Consider the following 21,669-nt stretch of genomic DNA (forward strand, 5'->3'; position numbering starts at 1 on the left):
AGCTGTTGAGCATCCTTACAATCAGTGATCTGAACTCTATATTTGATAGATTGCTTATCTCCATTTCATCTAACTCTTTTTCTGGAGACTTCTCTTGTTCTTTCATTTGGGGCTTATTTTTTTGTCTCCTCATTTTGGCTGCCTATTTGGTTTTGTTTCTATGTATTAGGTAGGCCTTCTAGGAATCTCAGGTTTTTTGGATGGTCTCTGGTGTAAGCCAATGTCAGATGCTGTTTGTGACTGGCCTTGAGTACCCTGTTTGGAGCTATCAACAACCCACAGCTTGAGGTCCCCTCTGCTGGGGTTGGGTGCATTTCGACAGGACCAAGATGCACACCAAAGTCTGCTTTTCCAAGGCCCAGGTCCAGAAGCAGATCAAGCAAAGACTCAGAGCGCTCTGAGGTGACTCTGCCGGCAGGCTGATTAATCTGATTCTCTTAATGAACCTTAGACTGTAGAAACTCCACAGGGTGGGGTGGATGATTGTTATCAGTCTCTGAATGAGTCTCAGGCTGTAGAACCTCCAAGGGATAAGGTAGGGCAAGAGGTTTTCCAGCATGGTGGGGAAATTGCTTTCCCCTCAGGCAAAAGCTGCTCAGAAGGTAAATGTCTACCTCTGCAGTATGGGGGAATGACTTGGCACAGGAATCCAGACTGGTGCCCTCTGAACTTTATTTCCAGAGCCCACAACCCTAGATTCTCCTCACACAGCTCCAGTCCACTCTCCCCTCCCTCTGGTGGAGCTTAAGGTGAGTGGCTACACATGAAACTTTGTACATTTAAGAGGGTACCTGCATTTCCATCCATCTCTCCCTGGCAGACAGAAACCTGGCTGCTTTTCACAGCCAGATGTTATGTGGGCACCTTTCTCAGTTCTGGTCCTCTTGGCTGGGAAGCCCATACTGGGGCTTAAACCCCAGTGTCCTCAGTGGAACCTGCCCCCCGCCCCAGCTGAGATATCCCTCTGGACCTTCAGCTGCTGCCTGTGGGGGCCCAGCCAGCCTTCTCGCACCTCCTCACTTCCTACCAGTCTCTATGTGGTCTCCATTTTTCCTCCTTTGTTACGAGGGTGCTCCCCAGCTCCTCTTCAGTTACAGTTGGTTATTCAGGATGGTTTCTCTATATTTTAGTTGTAATTTCAATTTGGTCTCAGGAGAGTGTCAGGGTAGCTTCCATTCTGTCTGCCACCATCTTTTTAGAGATGCTGTTTAAAAGAAGCTAGCAATTCATTTTCTCTTAAAAGATGAGAAACCATAACATACTGAAAGTTAAGGAATTAAAAATGCATTTAAACATCCCAAAGGAACATTTCTGACAGAATGAAAGGATGAATAAAGCCAAAGAATAAGCTAAATTTTAAAAGTTAGGATTCAATAAATTTGTAAAATGACCTCCATACCCAAAAGAGTAGATGGTGAGAAGTATTTCAGCAGGTCTCCCACACGGAACAGGAAACTGTGTGTTCTTGTTGAAAAGTGATTGCAGCTGGCACCGCACCTACTGCAGGCACTGAGCATGTTTCTCCTCTAAGCAAGCTAAGAACTCCCCCAAGGCAGCGAACACTATAGCAATCCTACCCAGTGAAGCACAAGCAAGAGACAAATGAGTGAGGCAGTGCTGAAAATGCTCACTATCCTTAGTATTTTACTTTAGACAGAGTTCATACGTTTCTAATTCTCGTTTTGAGTTGTTTAATGAAATACTTTATTTTTAAAGGTTATTTATGCTGTGTCTGATCAGAAACACACCTTCACATCTGCTACCCTTTAAACAGCTTTATAAGAAGTTGTTTTTCTGGTTTCCCTGAGATTAAGGCCTGAGGATGATTTCTGTCTCTAATCCATTCCTATAAATATGAAACTGCAGCCAAGCATTGCAAACTTATGTCTGTCCGAGAACAGGTGGAACCAAAGTAAACCCAATGAACTTCAGGCTGCTTTTATTCATTTTGTTTTGTTTGTTCCTTGGTATCCAGATTACACTGAGTGACATGACTCAGGCTGAAGTTCTCACTGAAGTTCTCATAATTTTTCTCTCAGACTTGAAAGCAAAAGCAAAGCAACATGAAGAAAAAGTGGTTATTAACCGTAATTCTATCAACAGCCTTCTTGTTTACATGTAAATGAAAAAACAAGGAGCAAATCACCTTTGTGATCTTGCATTATTAAATGTAGCTATTCCAGTAAAAATTGAGAGGAGGTGAGTAAACAGCTCATCAGAATCTACAGAGGCAATCAGTGCAGCAAAGCTGCGTTGAACATTATGTGACCGTTTTCCTCTTCATGTCGTCTGTTTCCTAAGCTCACTGGTAGCATTAGAGCGGCATGTAGCTTGAATAGCAATGTGTGCCCTTCCTTGTCCTGGTAAAACCAGCAGTGCAATAGCAAGAATAATGGTCTGACATTCTGGCTCAGAGATGTAGTTAATCCCTAAGCAAATTGTGCAGAATATCCTGCTGTTACATAGAAGTTTGGCGCTCAACTCCTGAGCAAACTCTGTGACCCTATCCTACTGTCGAGTTATTTTTTTTATTAAAGTTTGGAAGTCAACACTGTTCTACCTTTCTTCCTACCTTCCTCTATTTCTAGTGGTTAATAATTTATTTTACCTATAGTAGTCCACAAAGCATATTTCAAATGCTTAAATGAACACATCCCCCCCCCACACACACATGCACATATACACACATATACACATTGACATTTGCCATAGCCCTTTGCCCTAGTGACTGGTTCTCAGTTCCAACCTGAAAAATATAGAAACAAGGATTTTTGCCTAAACCAGTAGTTATTTTCAATGTGAGGTCTGCAAACTATGGGACTGGGCTTCACTTGGGGTGCTTATTAAAAAAGGCAGAATTCCTAAGCCCAATTCTTGACTCACTAAATTGAAATTGCTGGAGGTAGTGCTGAGAAATCTTCAATTTTTAATAAATGAGTTTCTTTCAGTGATTCTTCCATGAGTTATATTTGAGAGACCCTAAAAGATATAAATATAAAATCTTAATTTTCTAAGTTTCCTGTTTTGCCTCTTTATGAAACTAACCAAGGTCGCCCAAGCAGCATCAAATCTCACACTCTCCTGAAGTCCAGTGCACAGATATCTCCATCAGCACCAACTAGTCACTCCACCACCACAACCAACAATCCTGTTGCTAGGGCTTTTGAAGATGCACTTTTACCTGACTCTGTGGCCAGGGGCCTTTGAGAGTAAAAACCCCACCTAGTCACTGGAACAATAGATCATAAGTGCCTCACAAGCTGTTTGATCAGCAGGTGTTCATTCTATTAGCCCACTTTAGATGATCAGCTTGCGCTTGCATGATTCCTATAAAGTGAGGCAGAGGTTGAAGGTTGGAAAGTCCTATTAAACATTGCAGAGTGTCAACAGCATCTCTCAGGTCAATGTTACCCTGTTACCCTTTTCATTAAAAGTCATGATTCTCCTCTAGTTTAAATGACAGGCCATCGTGATTATTGGGTCATGCTTTCACTAAACTCACTAAAAGGAAAGATAAACACACTCTGGTGGGTGGGAGAAATTATGGAAATATGATAAAATGAGCAGAACCTAAGGGAGAAAGCCCATGATTTTTAATAGAAACCACTTAAGGCTTAAAGGATTCATTATGTTAGCTGTTTATTCAATTTTAGAACATTATAGTTGAAAGAGTCTCCTAGGTAATTAAATGAATTTCTTCGCTGACTTCTACCCTCTCTTTGAAGATGTCAGGATTCATGAAGCTCAAATGAAAAAGCATCCTATTTGAATACTTTGATTATTTTTGCTAAAATTTTTTTCCTTAGGTTGAGCCAAGTACTTCCACTTTCTAAGTTCTGCAGCTGGTTCTGGATCTTCTCTCTGGTGCCCCATTATCAACACCAGTTCTAGATCTACAGGATAAACCCTTCATATAATTGAAGACAATGCTCATGCCTACATTCTTGGATTCAGCAAACAGTCCTTCCCAGTGACACTTTGAAATTCTCTCCCGCTCCCCACTGTGTTAGCTTCTGGAGAAGTGCGTGTTTACCCATGCCTCTTAGAATGTGGTTCCCTGAACTAAACAAGAGACCTTACGTGGGTGTGGCTGGACAGCTAGTTAATCACATAGTTTGTTCTGGACACTTTTTTATAATACAACCTAAAATTTTATTTATTTATTTATTTATTTATTCATTTATTTATTTATTGATTTATTTATTGCAATAAATATACACACACCACCAACATGCTGGTATTTAGCCAAATCTCCCCCAGTCTTTACCAGGTTTTTTCATTTTTAAAATGTAAATGTAGAAGTAAATGCAAAATTTTATTGTTTTGTCCTGAATAATTCAGTTCTCAAAATGAATGTTGATTTTTCCCCAATATTTAAACTTTCCTTCCAAACACCATGCCATCCTCAAATGTAACCAACCTGTTATTTTGATGAGGAAATATTATTTAAATAAATTATTATTGGCAAATTTTCAGATTTTAAAAATATTTTCAAGATCTATTTATTATAAAAAATAAATACACACGGTATTATTTACCAAATCATTTCTACTTGTTCATATATGTATGAATCATAGAATTTCTGTGGTATACATATATATATATATATGTGTGTGTGTATATATATATATGAGTTATTTATATATATTACAGAAATGTTATGATTCTATTCACTTTTATGATATATAACCACATTTATTTCAATTATCTCTCTCTCTCTTATATTATGTCTAGAGAGCACTTTTATATAATTCCATTGAAGTCCACCACAATGAAATACTTATTGGATGCTTATAATGTACTATGTTCAAATATTTATTCAGCACATAACATAGTAGCAGGCATAGGTGTCGAGAATACATTGGTGAATAAAATAGTCAAGGTATCATTGAGTACATAAGGTACAATCTAGTGATGGTGAGAGAAAATCAGATACATACATACAAACAAATATATATGCATAATTGCAATGTGTGATAAATATGATAGTGGGAAGGAACAGACAGAGAAAAAAAAGAATGGATGACCTACTTAAGTAGGGTGGTCTATACAACCTTTATTAACTAACCCCATACAAAGTATTCATTACCAATAAAAGAAATCGATTCCATTTCTGTGATAGTTTGTAATAGCTATTTGGAACCACACATGTGTTCAAAGGTTTTTGTGGCTATCTGAGTAAGCCTTAAAACACCATTATTATATAGTTTTGAAACAGACAATGTATTTGGTCTGAAATATGGAAAAAATGGTGGTTAAAATTCTGCTATTTTAAATAGGGTTCTGAGTTTTCAGTTTTTCTGTGGGATCCTTAGGAACAAACCCATAATTCATAATTGTAACCCTTTTTGATTTGTCATAAATTTATAGCTATTGCCAAATGATATCAATTTAGGAAATGCATTACAAAGTCTTGAAAAGAGATCTGTGCAATTATGTGTTCATAGTTTCATCCCTTGATGGTATTAGGTTTGCTAGGAATTTCCAGGCTGTGAGCAGTAGCAGTTTTCTGGAATTTTTTTAAAGCCATCATTTGGCTGCCTTATGCAGAGCTTGTTCCCAATAAAATAAAATGAAAGAGAGTATTACCTAACTTCATCTATTTTGATTAATGGAAACAGATGCACTGTGTCTGTTATATTTGCTACTATGGAGGAAGAAGAATTTACTCCGAGTTTAATTTCACTTGATCATTAGCTTAGTTTGGGAAAAACAATGAGATACAGGACTGGTGACCTGGTAGAAGAGAAGCTAATGAGTCCAGGGAAGTAGGCAAAGAACCATAGCTCAGGACTCAAAAAACGATGCCACGTCAGAGAGCTTGTCTGAACAATGGCATAGAAGATTCAGACCTGAATGTGTATGAGGAATTTGTCTAATTCTGGGAAAAATGCATGATGGTAAGACTTTAGAAATGAATACAAAGACATGAGGGTTGTCAGATATAAAGCAAATTAATTTTCAGCATTCCTAGAGTCCCTCAAAAACTAGATGTTGAGAAGTAAACCACAGGTCCAACTCACAGAAAATGGGCCTGGCAATAAGCCCCAAAGTAATAGGTAGAATTTAGGGCTAGTCTTCCCACTTCCTCAATAACTCCCTGTGCCTTGGCACTGACAGAGAAAGCTCTGGTAAGACAGAGACCCACTCAGCAGAAGTCAGCCAGGTAAACTGCCTGACCCTGTGCAGAGGTCAGGGCAGGGAGGCAGTAAGCAGTTCTTTTCTCATTTAAGTTTCCAGGAAAGTGTTGGTATGGGCTACACGGCTACAGAGGATGTTCAAGCCATGGAAAAGTTGCATTTATGTAGAAATAGTTTGGAGAATTCCTGCTTTTTGGGAAATGGGTTAAACAGTGAAGCTTGGGGGAAGGTCCAAAAATCTGAACAAGTTTGAAGAAAGGAATAGCAGAATCAGCCCAGGAACTAGCTCTGGGGACAAGTGGAGGAAAGAGGATAGTGAGGTCGGGCCAGAGTGGCAGAGGAGATGTGATCTGGACTAGTTAAAGAATAGACAATTCTGGAACTGCAGGAGGAAATAAATTAAACACTAAATTTTAAGTCCATTCACTTTAGGACTTCTTTCCAGGCAGAAATATCAGGGTTGATCGGATCCCAGTTCCTGGCGATTAAATGCTGAAAAGGAATGAAATAGGATGCAGCTTAGTCTGCTAATGGAGACAGGACACTGCTTAAAGCAGAAAGGAGAAAGTCGAATAGTCAGTGAGGTCCAGAGTGGCCTGGCCATCCAGAGTAGTATTCAAAATAGGCTGCCCACTAAAAAAGCTTGTAAAGACGGGCACAGCGCCGGCAAAAATCCAAACACCTTTTGATGAGTTGAGAGAGATCAAGAACTGATTGTTCAGAGGGTCTTGGGATTACAGCAGGCAGTCTACACCTCAACCAATGGACTGGTGCTGGGAGGGCTTTTAATTTACTGATCCCTGACCTCACCATTGGTGCATGAAGAAGGGCAGTAGCTTCAGTTAGCTGGGTTACCTAATGTTACCGTCTGGAACCGGCTGGCTTGTAGCAAAGGCTGATTGTGAAGATAAGCCATGAGGTGTGATGTGGCTAGACTTTCAGAAACCTAACATTTACGTAGAGCTAAAAACTGCATCATTTATCACACTTTCCTAATATGCTGGGTATGTGTGACTTGATAACTTGGTGGCAGTGGGCAGGAGTGCCTCCAAAACACAGGTGAAGTAGAGATTTTAATTGCCATCTTAATGATACCAGACAGGTCAACAAGTTATAGAGATTATGACAAGGAGGCACAGTTTCTTCGGTACTCTGGGCTGAAGAACCATGTTCCAATCTATGGAGATATCCTTTTCCAGTGATGTAGGTGCATGGGGAGGTAAGGTAGGAGTAGGCAGCAGCCAGATCAGGAAGATCAATTAAAATGCTCAATGAAAAGGCAGAAATTGCAGTTGGATCATCCCCACAACCAACAATATAAAAACAAATTTATAATAACAAAATCATGGTGTTTTTACAAATTCTTCAATAACGATGTCCACACAATCAAGTGAAGAAGTTAGAAAACTCTTTGTGCACATGTGTTCTTCTAGATATAAAGCTACTCTGTAAATAATCAAATTCTATACATTCCAGATTCAAATCCTTATTTCACTGGTTTAGGAAAACTCTTCAGTGTGGGATGTGTCTCCAAAAAGATTGACCCCAATCAACTGATAGGGAAGTAAAGGAGCAAGTCAATTACTTTTTTAAAAAATATATCTTTATTGATTTCAGAGAGAGGGAAGGGGAAGGAGAGAGAGAAAGAAACATCAATGATGAGAACCATCATTGATCGTCTGCTTCCTGCACACCGCCAATGGTGATCAAGCCCGCAACCGGGGCATGTGCCCTGACAGGGAATCGAACGACGATCTCCTGGATCCTAGGTTGATGCTCAGCCGCTGAGCCACGCCAGGCCTGGCCACATCAACTACTTTACCCGAAGAACAGAAAACAATGCATTGAGCCAGTTTGTTTTTCCTTCCAGTGACATTAGTTTAATAGTTTTTATTCTATTAAAAGGATTTCAAAATAGCACAAAGATACCTGGTAAAGCAATGAGACTACCTTGTAATCCAGTCTTGTCCCGCTTTATGAAATAGGTTTTGGTGTTCACTTTCCTCACAAGTTAAATGATAGAACAGCCATATTTGCCAGAGTCAATTCAACTTTGAAGAAAAACTAAACATGTAGCACAATTTGGTGAAGAGTCATGAGTAAGAAGAGAAGATGAAAATGATCTGAGTGAAGCCCACAGGCCATTCCTTAACCAAAAATAAAATCGGTTCTGCTTTTGCCTTCATGTTAAAAAGTTGTAACTCCTAGCAAATATGGACTTTTCTTTAAAAATGTCCAGTAATTCTGTCATTAGTCATAAAACATAGCTCAAATTATTCCTGTGTAGTCAGCTAATTATCAAGCTGTGACTTAAGGGTGCCCATCAGAACCTACTCAGTTTTTGTCAAGTTAACACATCTATCTACCACGAACCCAGGTTCACTCCATAAAGATGAGCCATAAAATCACCTCTGTGGGTCAGTTCTATTTTATCCCTCTTCCACATGCTCCCTAAACCAGACTCTGGTTTCAATTTGCTATTCATCCTCTAGAAATTATTTTTTTAATTTCCAGTGAACTCTATTATTGATTTTTTAATGCAGTACTACTGTGCTTCTTATTTACAATGTGTGTTGAATAATATATTTCCAAATAAATCTAATTTTATACAAAACAATGTTAAGTGGTAAATGCTTGAAAATTAATTGCTTGAAAATTAACCCATCTCCAATTAAGAAACTGAAGCATATGGACTATTATGCTTCATTGGTTTTAGATATATGGTTTCAATATTAATATTATGTTCTCTGGACTTTCTAAAATATGTTCAAAATAATTGCGTAAGTCCACTTAAAAAACAATAACTTCCCTTTTATTAATAAACGGGAACAACCAAAAGTCTTTAGCTTTCCGCTGTTGAATTGCATAACTATCAAGGCTGTTAATATGAAAGTTTAAAATAATTTATATTATATTAAATAAAATATTGGCATATGTAGATTTGTAGATTTTTAAGTGCTTGAAGAATGCAGAAAATAGTTCCTGGTTTTGTGGAACACCCTTTAGGAAAACTGTATCTCTTCCCAACAGCTGGTTATCAGGACACATCACACCCTAATCATTTTGGCAAGAAGAAAAATCTCCTCACATTTTGATTACATTTCAGAGGATTTATTTACACAATGCCCCCAAAGAAGCCAAGTAATGCCAGAATATTGTCCTAGTTTATCCAGAGGAATAAATTTTAAGAAATATAATCAAGGAGTCATAAAAAAAAATTTTAAATTTTCTTTTCAACATTAATTTTCTTCTTTAGAAACATGAGTTCATAATGGCCATATGCCATCTTATCATTAGAAATATAAAAGAAAAACAAATATATCTGAATAAAAACTTAGCACTTTACCCATCTTTGTCTTATCTACCTCCATTCTCTGCTTTTTCACCTATTACTAGTTGGACTTTTTCCCCTCTCCTGATATTATGTGATATTCATGGGGTAAGGCCTATGAATTAAACTTTCATATTAAGGCAGAAGTTTCAACAAAAAAGGTAGAATAACTCGCAACAGTGTACTTACAGTGGGTGGAACACATTTTTTCAGATTTTTAATGTTTTCTTTCATGTGAAGGGAGTTTCAATAGAGAAGGAGGAACTTAATCTGCAGCTGTACCTTTAGAGGGAGAAACTGAGCATCTGGAGACTTTCTGTACTTTTTCCTGGAACTCAAGCAGCCAAAAAAGAACTCTGCTCCTCTAAGGTGTATGACCTTCAAGCGGTACACAGACATGCTTATGTTGGTCAGCACTGCCAGATTCAGTGAATAAGTTGGTGTGTGTTTGATGATAAGAAGCTAATGCTATCATGAGCTAAGTCACATTCTCCAACATCACCTTTATCAGTATAAAATTAACTTTGAGCCTCATTTATCAATTGGAGGAAAACTTGAGTGGAATTTATTGAGCTTCCTCAAATTCAATACTTTTCTCCCTCAAACATTTCTCCCTAACCTTCAAACTCACCCAACCCCTATTCAGGAGTTAAGAACTAGGAGTCAAAAGACTATCTTTATTTGTGTTTGGGGAATAACCCAGTTAAAGATTTAATCCTTCAAAATGAGATTATGTTACATTTCAGAACCAAGGTCTCCCTCACTGCTCCCCTTCCCTCCAAAACTCATAAATATCCCAATTAGTCTTTTTTAGGTATAAAATGAGTGGAACTCTAGTTAGTTATTGCATTTCATGAAAGAAAACCAGGGTACAAAAGATTACTATTGATTGAAACACTTAGTAAACATTTATTTTTCAGCCCTGCCCCAGCCAGCATACAGATAGACAACATTCTGAGCTCTGTAGTTCTACCAGCTGCAGTTTGATACTGAAATAGAATCACACACATGCAGACAAGTTAATCTTTATTCTTTCTTGTGCTATTTATTTTCTCTTTCTTATTCTACTCAAATATGCCCTACTCCAGAGATAGTACCCAAAATCTATTAACACAAATACTATTTAGATGAAATAGACCACAACCAAAATTGAGAGAGTGGGGAAGAATCATTATTGCTTTTATAGTGAGCTTTATATATACAAACCTATGGAAACTGGAGGGGCTGATTACAGGTATAGTAAGTCTGCTCATTAGTAAGGTAAGATCTGTCTTTCCTCACTGTTATCAAGGCTTCACAATGAGTCTTTGCCAAGAAGGTAGAACTCCAAAGTAGGTGATAAGAAAACTAAGAGAAAATTCCATCCCTCTGGCTTAGGATGATTATGGGACAAGAAGCTGTAAGGATAGTCTAGGATGAGACATTATTTATTGGATGACTTACTCATTCCTACAATTTAGGTCAGACTGAGTCAGGAATATTAGCAATGTTGAGAGAAAAGGGGCAGGGGCAGGGGATTTTGGTCTCCTGTAAATGTGGACACTAGGAGGAGATGGTCTCATAAGCTACCTCTGACCTCTGTCAGGCCAGGCAGGGGGAAGGGTATCAAAGCAAACTCAGGGACACAGCTGATGGCGCGCATGGGACACTGGATATTCTTTCTTTCTTTGCTACATAGAGCCACAAGGGCCACAAGTTGTATTTTATAATTGCTATTATTTATTAGCTGTATGTTTGATTTTTACTGACATACTAACTTAGTGTCCACATTTTGAATAATTGTCACAGAATTTCCATCCGAATAGGCAAATCTGGGACTGGTAGTAGTTCAACATTATCGCTCTTCCCATTGCCACACCCGGCAGGGCCCCACTGCCTTTTCCTATGCTGCCAACCAGCTGCCTAGCCTTAATTTTTTTGTTTTATTTTGTTAATTCTCACCTGAGGATATTTTTTTTCCAATGATTTTTTTAGAGAGAATGGAAGGGAGGAGGAGAGACAGAGAGAGAGAAATACTGTTGTGAGAGAGACACATTGATTGTTTGCCTCCCACATGTGCCGTGGCTGGGATGGGGGTTCAGGCTTGCAACTGAGGTATGAGGCCTTGGCTGGAATTGAATCCACAACCCTTCAGTCTGCAGGCCAATGCTCTAACCACTGAGCCAAACCAGCTAAGGCTGCCTATCCTTAATTTTGATGACAATACCCAAGATGAAGGAATATCCAATCCAGAGTCCCTCTGGATCACTCTCTGTTGACTTAAGCTTTCAAGGCCAACTTTTTCTGAACATGGGTCCCTCTTTTGTCTCCAGAGAAGGTGCCCTATGCCCTGAGATTGCTAATCAGTCAGAGACATAACTAGAAATGTTGGCATTCAAAGCCATCAGCCTCTTTAATTCATTAGGATGCATACAAGTACCTATAGTTCATAAGCTACCCCATAAAGCCTGATGACTCAGTGAAGGTCCCTGGGATACCAAGAGTTATATCACTTTACATCTGAAGATTAATAATCTGGCTGAGAACCACTTGCCAACATCCCTGAGAGCGATGCACAAACTGAAGGCTACTAAGGGGAGAACCAATTCTCTATAGGCAAAGGTCATGCTTCCAAGGGCTAGGAATGTTACACTTTCTCTTTGTCATATTATTTCCTGACAAGGATTTTAAACAGGCACTTACAAATGGCACAGTTCTTATAGCACTTGGTTGGCAGATACTTTGAAAATTCATTGTGAAACCTTGCTATCAGCTGATATCTGGTAAATTCCATGTTCTGAGTAAAATCTCTGGAGGTTTAAAAACAAAAAAGTAAGGAATTTCAAAATTGTAAGTACTGTTAAGAAAGGATTTGGATGGCTTAAAACACTAATTTCCACATAATGTTTCCGTGGGGGTAGGTAGAAGTTCATATAATATCATGATTATTTCAACGGCTTTCTAGTTACTTTCCATGCTTCCACAATTGTCGTCCTCTGACTGTATTTAATATAGTATCTGGAGTGTCGGATTAAGTTACTCTCCTACATAAAAACCCTCATGGTTAAAATCCCCATCACACTTAAAATCTCAAATTTTCACCACAACCTCCATAGTTCTACAACATGTAGCTTCCCTGTAATTTCATGTACTACAATACTCCTTCTTGCTCACTCTGTTCCATCCACATTGTCTCTTTGCTGTGCCTTTAACATGCCAAGCACACCCCTCTCTCAGGGCATTTGCACCTGGGATTCCTTCTGTCTGGTGTTCTCTTTCCCCAAATAAGGACATGCTCACCCTCTCACTCTTTTAGGGTCTCTGCCCAAAATCAACTTCTCAGAGAGGGAGATTATGAGCAACGGCCTTAAAAGAACACCCTCCAGTCACTCTCTCCTCTTACTTTGCTTTATTTCTTTCAAAGAACCACCACTTTCTGACATTACATTATATATTTGTTTATTTGCTGTCTCCCTCAATCAAGGTGTGCATTTGGTTTTCAGTGTGTAGAATGATGCAGTAGTAGCCACTATTGAATTTTATTTTAGAAATTGTTATAAGTAAAATCAGTGTATTTATGCTATGTGATCATATTTATTACTTGGTTTTTAAATTTTCAGGCAGGTGTGTAATTGGTGGACATAGGAGCATAACATTCATCTCATCAAATTAGTTTTGTTGTGTCACAAGTGGCAAGCCCATTTGCTGACTGTTTTCCAGAATTCACACTACGCTGGTCTTTGTGATGAGCTCAATAGAAATTTGAAAATGTTGAATTACACATAGATTGTTCATAGAGAGAGAATCTAATTCTATGTCATTTGTTATAAAAATCATGAACCAGAGGCTTCATTTAATACTTACTGGTAGAATCTAAACCAAAGGATATTTGGAAAAGATCATTCCTTTTTGAGTTTAGCATAAGTTGTTTGCTATCCTTTGGTGGAAGATTTCCTTCTTATTTATATTTTTCCTCAGTTAATATTAAAAAGGATATTTTTCCAACAACATGATAGTGTATATAGATCAAAGTCTTTAGAGATAGACTGAGACTGTATTAGGGCACCAATTCCAGCACTTATGGGTGGTAAGTTTCCTTTTTCCATTTCAGATTTAGTTTTTTCACAGTCAGATGGGGGTCATAATACCTACATTGCAGTGTAAATGGGAGTGATTGAATTAATAATCTATAAAGGACCCAATCTAGTATTTGGCATATGGCAGATGCTAAACAATATCCTTCCCCTTCCTTCTCATAACCCTCCCCTTTATCTGTGTGTAAAAGCTTGTTGGGAAAATAAGGCCAGATTTACGCAAATTTTTTTCAGACAATCTAGAAAAGTTACTGCACTTGTTTGAATGTCATGAGAGTCATGTATTTCTCAAACAGTTGAATCCTCTGTTCTAATATTTATGTTTTTGTAGAGTGAGAAAACTGACAAGTTGACAGTCTTCCTCCCATCTCCATCCTTGCAAGTGCAGCATTTTCTGTGACTTTAGAGTTGTCAGCTGATATTACAGTAAGAGTTGATATATTGAACATATTTAGTAACATCAGCCAGATAAATATAATTTTGATGAGCATGTCTTGGCTGGTCTTCCATCTCTGTTCACTGTTAGAACTCTAAATTCAAGCACATGACATTGCGTTGAATGCTTCCAAGAACTTCAAGAGATTGTATTTAGGTACAGAGAGTGCAACTTGTCAGTGTTGTTGTTGCTCTTACTCTGCTGAAGCTTTGTCACATATTTTGGATCTACTATTTTGTCTATGAATTTGAATGTATCCAAACTTAATTTAAGTTAATACAAATGAAGTCTGTCAAGTATTAATCAGTTGTCTTCCTTGTTTTACAAAAACAGAATCTGCTTGTAGAGCTTTAAAATTGAACTAGGATAATTTTATGTGCATTAACAAAATGCATTATAACATTTATCCTAGTCTATGTCTATGGGACTACAATACTTAAAATTTATCCAGAGGTACAGAAAATTGAGGTTTGATAGATATTTTTGATAAGAAAAGGGAAATTCCTATTGACATTTCCAGGCATGTTTTGAAATTCCTCTAAAATTTATCCTAAAAATTAACTGATTTTTCTTACAGGCTTTTTTGCAAGGCCACAAGATTGCTAGGCTCCAAAGCAATCACAATAACACTGGATTCATGACATTTGATGTAAGACTTGATTTTTCTAAATAATTTTAAATAAAAGTTCAAATATAATTGCTACTTTCAAATTGAGTATAATTTTAAACATCTTACATCACATCACAAGTTCAAAAGATATATTTTCATGGATAGCCAACACTCTATACCTTAATGACACATCTAAAATGAAATAATTCTTCCAATTATAAGGCCACAAAATCATAAGAGAGAAGTATATATTATTAAATTCATCTTTGGGAAAAAAATATATTGATGCTATTACTAAAAATAATGTCTTTATCAACCCTTCATGAAGAAGGTGCTATATACAATCTTTTAAATTATACTAAATCTGGCCATTTTATTTCTGTAATATATATAAATATATATGTGTGTGTATGTGAGTGTCTGTACATGGGTTCATAAACACACACACACACACACACACACATACACACACACATAGACTTTTTAGTTCTGTCTGCTGATAGGGCCTAGAAATACTGACATTTTAGGAGACCATCCAGATCCAGATCTTGGTTTTTAAATACTACTCTCCAATAAAAAGAACCAGTGCTTCTTGGAGAAAGGCTGATCTAGGGCTGAGGTGAAGAAAATACAAGATATTTCTGGAGCCTGGCCAGGCGTGGCTCAGTGGTTGAGCGTCAACCTGGGATCCAGGCGATCAGGGTTCGATTCCCGGTCAGGGCACATGCCCGGGTTGTGGGCTCAATCAATGACTCTCTCATCATTGATGTTTCTCTCTCTCTCTCTCCCTCTCCTTTCCTTTCTCTGAAATCAATAAAGATATATTAAAAAAAAAAACAAAAGATTTTTCTGGAGCACCTAACAGTGCCAGAAATTAAGAAAGTATACCAAAAAAGAGAGATGGATTCAAAAAACACAGGAGCAACCAGAAAAAGTTCATATGACAGATGGTAATATTTGAGTGTCTCATAGAATACAAGGAAAATGTCTGGCTGATCCTGAGGCTCTCTGCTGCCTTTTGCATGTCTCCATCTCTCTCTCTAATCCTGGCTACCAATAGCATCAAGCTGGGGTTTAAACCTAGTGCTGCCAGTTCCTAGCTTTTTCTGCACTTGGAAAAAATACTTAATCTCTTTGTGCCTCAGTTTGTTAATATATGAAGTGAGAATAAAAACAATAGCACCTGCTTCACTGAGTTGTTGCAAAGACTGAACGATTGCTATGTGTAAAACACACAGAAAGGTGCCTGGCATAATAAACATTCTACAAATGTTTTCATTTGTATTCTAAGGTCACCATAAAAGCTTTTCATGTAGCTATCAATTAAAAAAATAAAGCAAATGCAGAATATTTTCCCCAAAGTAGCTCATTAAAGAATGGAGATACTAAAACCACAATAATCTTGACCATCTAATTTAATTAGAAAAAATTAAAGTGCCATTTTGTAAAAAAGATTCTATAAAGGCCCCAGTCTCTAGAATCTTTACAGAGCGATTCCACTTTGTTAGGTCATAGTTTTGCAGATGGCAAATGTCTGTCTTCTACATAGCTCTCTGGATCACAGCAACCTTTAGACACCCTTGAGAGTCTGTGAAGATTGGGTACTAAGGTGTCCACTGGAAACTAACTGAAAGCATAAGGAGGGGAATTAGAAAACAGAAATGTGAGATGGATGCTTTGTTTGCTCTTACGTCTGGCCAAGAATGATGAGATGGGGAGTAGAAGATACTGAGAAACAGAAGCCAGCACTGGTTCTGTTTTACTTTCCTCCTTGTATTCCTCCCAGTGTTCTCTCTTACTAGTTTCAATCCTTAATTTCTTCCGTTTAAATAACCCTGGAGGAGAGGAAAATAGGGCCTCTTAGGTTATGTCATTTCCAATCCTTTATATATTGTCAAGTTTTATATTTTTTACACTTAGTTTTGAAACTAAGAGTATGTCAAGTCTAGTGGAAAGAATGAACTAGTAAAGAAAAAAAAAAAAAGAGCCTGAATGAACAAGTGAAAGAAAGAAGGATTTTAATATTAGGTACTCAGGAAATAGCAGAGTTAAGAGAATAAATAATTCTAGGTAAGAAAAGGGAAAAGGCAAGGGTAGTGTAGCTGTTGTAGGCTAAGTAAGTATTTAAAACATTGTATAAGATTTGACAGGCCTGGGCTACACACTTTTAAGGGAAAGTTATAAAATTGGCTACACTTATTGGGATTTACAATGTCAAAGTACTGTCATATCAGTCTCACGGATTAATTTATTTCATTCTTGCCATAACCTTATGCATAGTACCTTATTCCCATTACATGTAAGGAAACTGAGGCAGGAACAGTTAAAGAACTTTTCTAAAGTCTCACAGCTGGTAAGAAGCAGGGCCAGGACTTAAAAATCAGACAATTGAGTGAGTTCAAGGCTTTAAACCCTACCCCTCACTATTCTACTTTGAAAAATAACTGAATTAGAAGCTTAACACTATAAAGCTAAACCAAGACTTAAACAAATTAAAGTAAATGTCACGAAGGTTTTTAGCAGTCTTATATGAGAATAAGAACATGATCTGTATGATTATATTTTCCAAGAGAAGAAGGGAAATAATTAGGTATCATTAGTGTACTTCCATGCAAGTTCCTGAGATTTTTTAAAAAGTGCTTGTCAAATGAATAATTAGGAACCTCTTTTCCCTGATTTAAAGAAATAGTACAGCATAATTTAGCCTTTGAGAATGAAAATATTCAACTAAACTAAAAACTCAGAGAAAATTAAATCAATGAAACAGGATATTTGCATGATTTAATTCAAGATTCAACCTTGAAGCAAAAGAGTAAAGACTTATGAAGAAAAATAATATCCAACCACTACTAAGTAAGATTTATCTCAGGTATAAAAGTTTGGATTAAAATTCAGAAATCTTTTCCTGCGATAGAACATATCAATAGGTCAAAGTCTATCAGCCTCATTCCTACCAATAAAAACGCCAAGAGTATGATCAAACACTTAAGATTGTATTAAAATGAAGAACTAAATAAAGGTGCCCATCAAAGTATAAGATAGAAACTAGTAATATAACTTATAAAAACTATAGACGTCAAGGTACTAGAACCTTACCATATCCCACCAAATAAAGTAAAAGCCTTTAGAATTAATAAAATAATTTGGTAAATTTGTTGGTTATAAAACATACAAATATCAATAGCTATCTTCTATTTCAGCAATGACCAGTAAGACTGATCTCACAACAGCAACCATAATCCTAAAACAGCTAAGATTAGCTTTCTTTAGAAGCCTGTAGGGAAAAACTATAAGACAGAGAACCTTTTAATAACTGGAAGAACATGCCAAGTTCTTAGAAAGTAAGGTTGAATATTTTGCAGATATTATCTAACCAAATTAATTTTAGGTTATTATGAGCCTCATAAAAATTCCAATGAAATTGTTTTTGGAAAGCAATGAAATGATTCTAAAGTTCATATGCCATGATCATGGACAAGATGTTCTAAAACATTTAAAAAAGATGAGTAACTAGGGGAAACTTGCCTATAGATGCTAAGAGATATTGGACAGTCATATTGCCTTTTATGACTGTTCTGACTTTGATATTTAATAATAATTCACATATTTTATTATTATGTTTTGTTAATAAGGATCATATTATCTATAAAAGTTTGTCTAAATTATTCAAATATGTTAAAACAAAGTGGCCAAGATGCAGGACATAGAAAATGAGTATTTGAAACATATTGACTTACACAAACTCTAAATGAATGGCACTTAGGGATAGAATATAGAGATGGGTCATGGCTATTCTCACTGCTGCCACAGTTTAGGCACTCATTCTCTCCCCCCTGACTATTTCAATGTTTTCTAACTGTTCTCTTCAGTTCTTCTAAATACATTACCCATATAGCTGAGAAAGTCCTCTGAACAAAAATAAAATAAATCACATTGGTTCCAGGCTTAACAACCATCATTGGTTCCCTACTAGCTACTTTGCTTCCATTTATCAAGATGGTCCACTGCACAGCTCTAACCTCATTCCTTATACTCCAGCTGCACAGAACATCTCATTACATTCTCCTACTTATGTCATGATCATTAATATCTCTGTTCTTTGCACATGATTTTTATGCCACCTAGAATGTTATTGCAATATCTTTCTCAAACAGTGCTTCAAGTCTTAATTTAAAACCCATGTTTTTTGACATATCATGGAAGGCCCTTGAAGGCAGGGTCCTGATGATCACTGTATGCCCGGTACCTAAACCAGTGTCTGTTCGTAGGAGCTCAGTAAATATCTGTTACATGAATGAATAAGTGAACATCTATTGTAGATGTATTACACTGTATTATGACTATTTGCTTATAATTTTTTATCCTATTTGAGAGCATGACTGTGTTTCAAGGGGGTTAATTATTTAAGTTTACCTTCAGTATCTGGACACATGGTCAGCTTTCAAAAGTATTTGTTAAAATGAGTAAATAAGTAAATAAATAATATAATGCCCCTCAAAAGGACAGAACCATTACTTAACCAGCACAGCACTATAAACAGTAATTACTTGCTAAAACAAAAGAATCACTTATATGTCGTTTTAGAATTAATATTAATTTCTACTGAAGGTGATTACGTATAGATAATTCTTTCAGAGTCAGCGTTCTTTTTACATATTATTTTACACCAAAAGGACAGTTTGACTTTGGCAGCATTATGAAAATACTGCTATGCAGGTATCCTAAGCACTGGTACCAAATGATTCATTGTTTCATCTCTTGGGTTATCCCTTTGAGTTAATAGGGACCCTCTGGAAAGCAGCTTTTTCCCAGAGTCCCTTGCCTAGACAGAATTTTGAGCTTCAGCACTAATTTTAATCTTATAATAATTTGTCAGACACTTAGCATTACTTGCATATCCCATCCCCACCCCAAACCAGGAACATGTTTTCAGAGTAAACAAAAACTATAAGGAAGAAATTGAAGAAAACCCTAAAAATAGCATTTTGTAAACACTTTCAATCATTGGCCATATCTATAAATGGCAAACAGTCCAGTTACAAATCCCATGTATGTCCTTTATAACAACCTCCCAAGATCTAGATCTGTGAAGAGATGTGTGTGTTTGCTTCTTATCTGTGTAGTTACTTGAAAGCAATACGATTGAATATATTTCAGAGAACTGGTAATTAATATTCGTTCTGAATTTAAATCAGTCCAAATTACTGGCATTTACTATATTTATAGAACTCACGTAGCAAACTGTTCTTTAAGTAAGGAGCTTCATGAATTCAGACTTTTTCTTTTTTTAAAAATTATTTTAAACAGAAACACAACCATAATATGAGTTTGAATTTTGAATGAAGCTAGCTCATACTGAAGCCAAGAGAAAGCAAATAAACTTGAAAACTTTACATGGGCAGATGCGCTCTTTCCTTTATCGGAGATTAATATAGATCCTCAATTGACACCTTTCTGATGATAAAGTTAATCAGTAAAATGTCCCCACATCATTACCAATGATGAACACCATTCTTACCTACAGTCTGAGAAGCTAGAGCCCAGCAAAAACAAAAGGAAAAAAAGACTTTCTCAAAGTAGCTCATATTCTAAGACAAGGCATAATGAAACATAGCAGACTGTCCAGCAAACCCTTTGAGAATACTAATACTTGGAGTTGATTTTATTTACCTTTTTTTTATTCAACCTTTAGTTTTATCAAATTTTTAAAATTTTTTTCTTTTTTTAATGCATTTGCCTTAAACAGCTGGAGGACTTGGACTAATCTATGCCCATTACAATAAGACAGACCCATTTTTGCCCATTTTTCTCTCATATAATTGGATTTAGCATGCACATACACACATGTAAACACATACTAGGAGCTAGGAAAACTGCTTACATGAAGCAGAATTCCACTCAAAGCATCTATTTGCTTTTTTTAAAATGTATAATGTCATAGAAATTACCAGCTATTTCAAATATTGCTAACGATAAACAGTGCTTCAATTACTGTTCCCTTTAAGAAAATGAGAAGGGCTCAGCCTCTAATCTTCTGAAATAACGAAATGCCATCCCAACCCTTCCCTGGTGGCTGTGCCCGACCTCTATTTTTGCAGCCATGAGAGACTGCTACCCATCAAGCAATGGGTCAGCTGAGCTAAGAACTTATTTGAACTGAATTTTTTTACATTGGCTTTTGTCACCTTAGCATAGGAGAAAAACAAAAACCAATGAATAGCTATCCAAATCAGAAGCTTTGGTAACAAATCAGAACAAACATTGCAGCTGGTAATGATCAAAGAGCAACTTCTACCAATATAATAACAACAATGCCTCAAAACATAATTAGGGTTTCATTTGCTTTATGTACCTAATTCTCTATACATAGTAGCCAAATTCCCTAATTGGGTTGCCTGCTTGGAGTGAGTTAAAGCCTGCAGTGTTCATATTTGCATCGACTCTGCTTCTCTCAATATTTGCTCAGCTTCATACCAATTTGGAGTCAAAACTGGTGAACACAGAATAATGCTATGCAATATTTGTTGCACTGATGGATTGCACTGCTTTCAAATGTTACCAAAGGGGCCAGGAACAAGAAGACAGGTGAAAGGATTCAGATCAAGCTGATAGTGTGGGTGAACCTGAATCTGAGCCTGAGTTGTACATTCATGACTTGCCCGTGCTGGGACCAGGTATTCTGCCTCGCTGCTGCTACAGAAAAGCCAAAACAAAGAGTTTGGGATTATGTTCCGCTTGGGCCTGCAGACCTCAGTGCAGCGGCCACAAAGCCCTGTAGCAGTTCTGAGCAGCGGCAGATCAGCAGGTTTCAGAACTAGGCTAAGAACCAAGTCATCGCCGCTATCTGATCAGCACATTTACATCTGAACTCAAACCGATGTAAAAATCAGATTTAATCCCTTGTAAAGGAGCTTTGAAGATTTAATAATGGCACCTTCTTATAGAGGCTAGAAAAAAAAAGTGCCTGGTCACAGCTTTTGAAGTAGGCAATGAGTGTCAATGTCGCTAACAGTCAAACCCCAGCAACTTGAACTTGGGAGATAACTTTGTTGAGAAAGTGAGCATTGCTGAAAAGAGGT

This window comes from Miniopterus schreibersii (genome assembly GCF_964146895.1).
Source record: "Miniopterus schreibersii genome assembly, chromosome: 6".
NCBI lineage: Eukaryota > Metazoa > Chordata > Mammalia > Chiroptera > Miniopteridae > Miniopterus > Miniopterus schreibersii.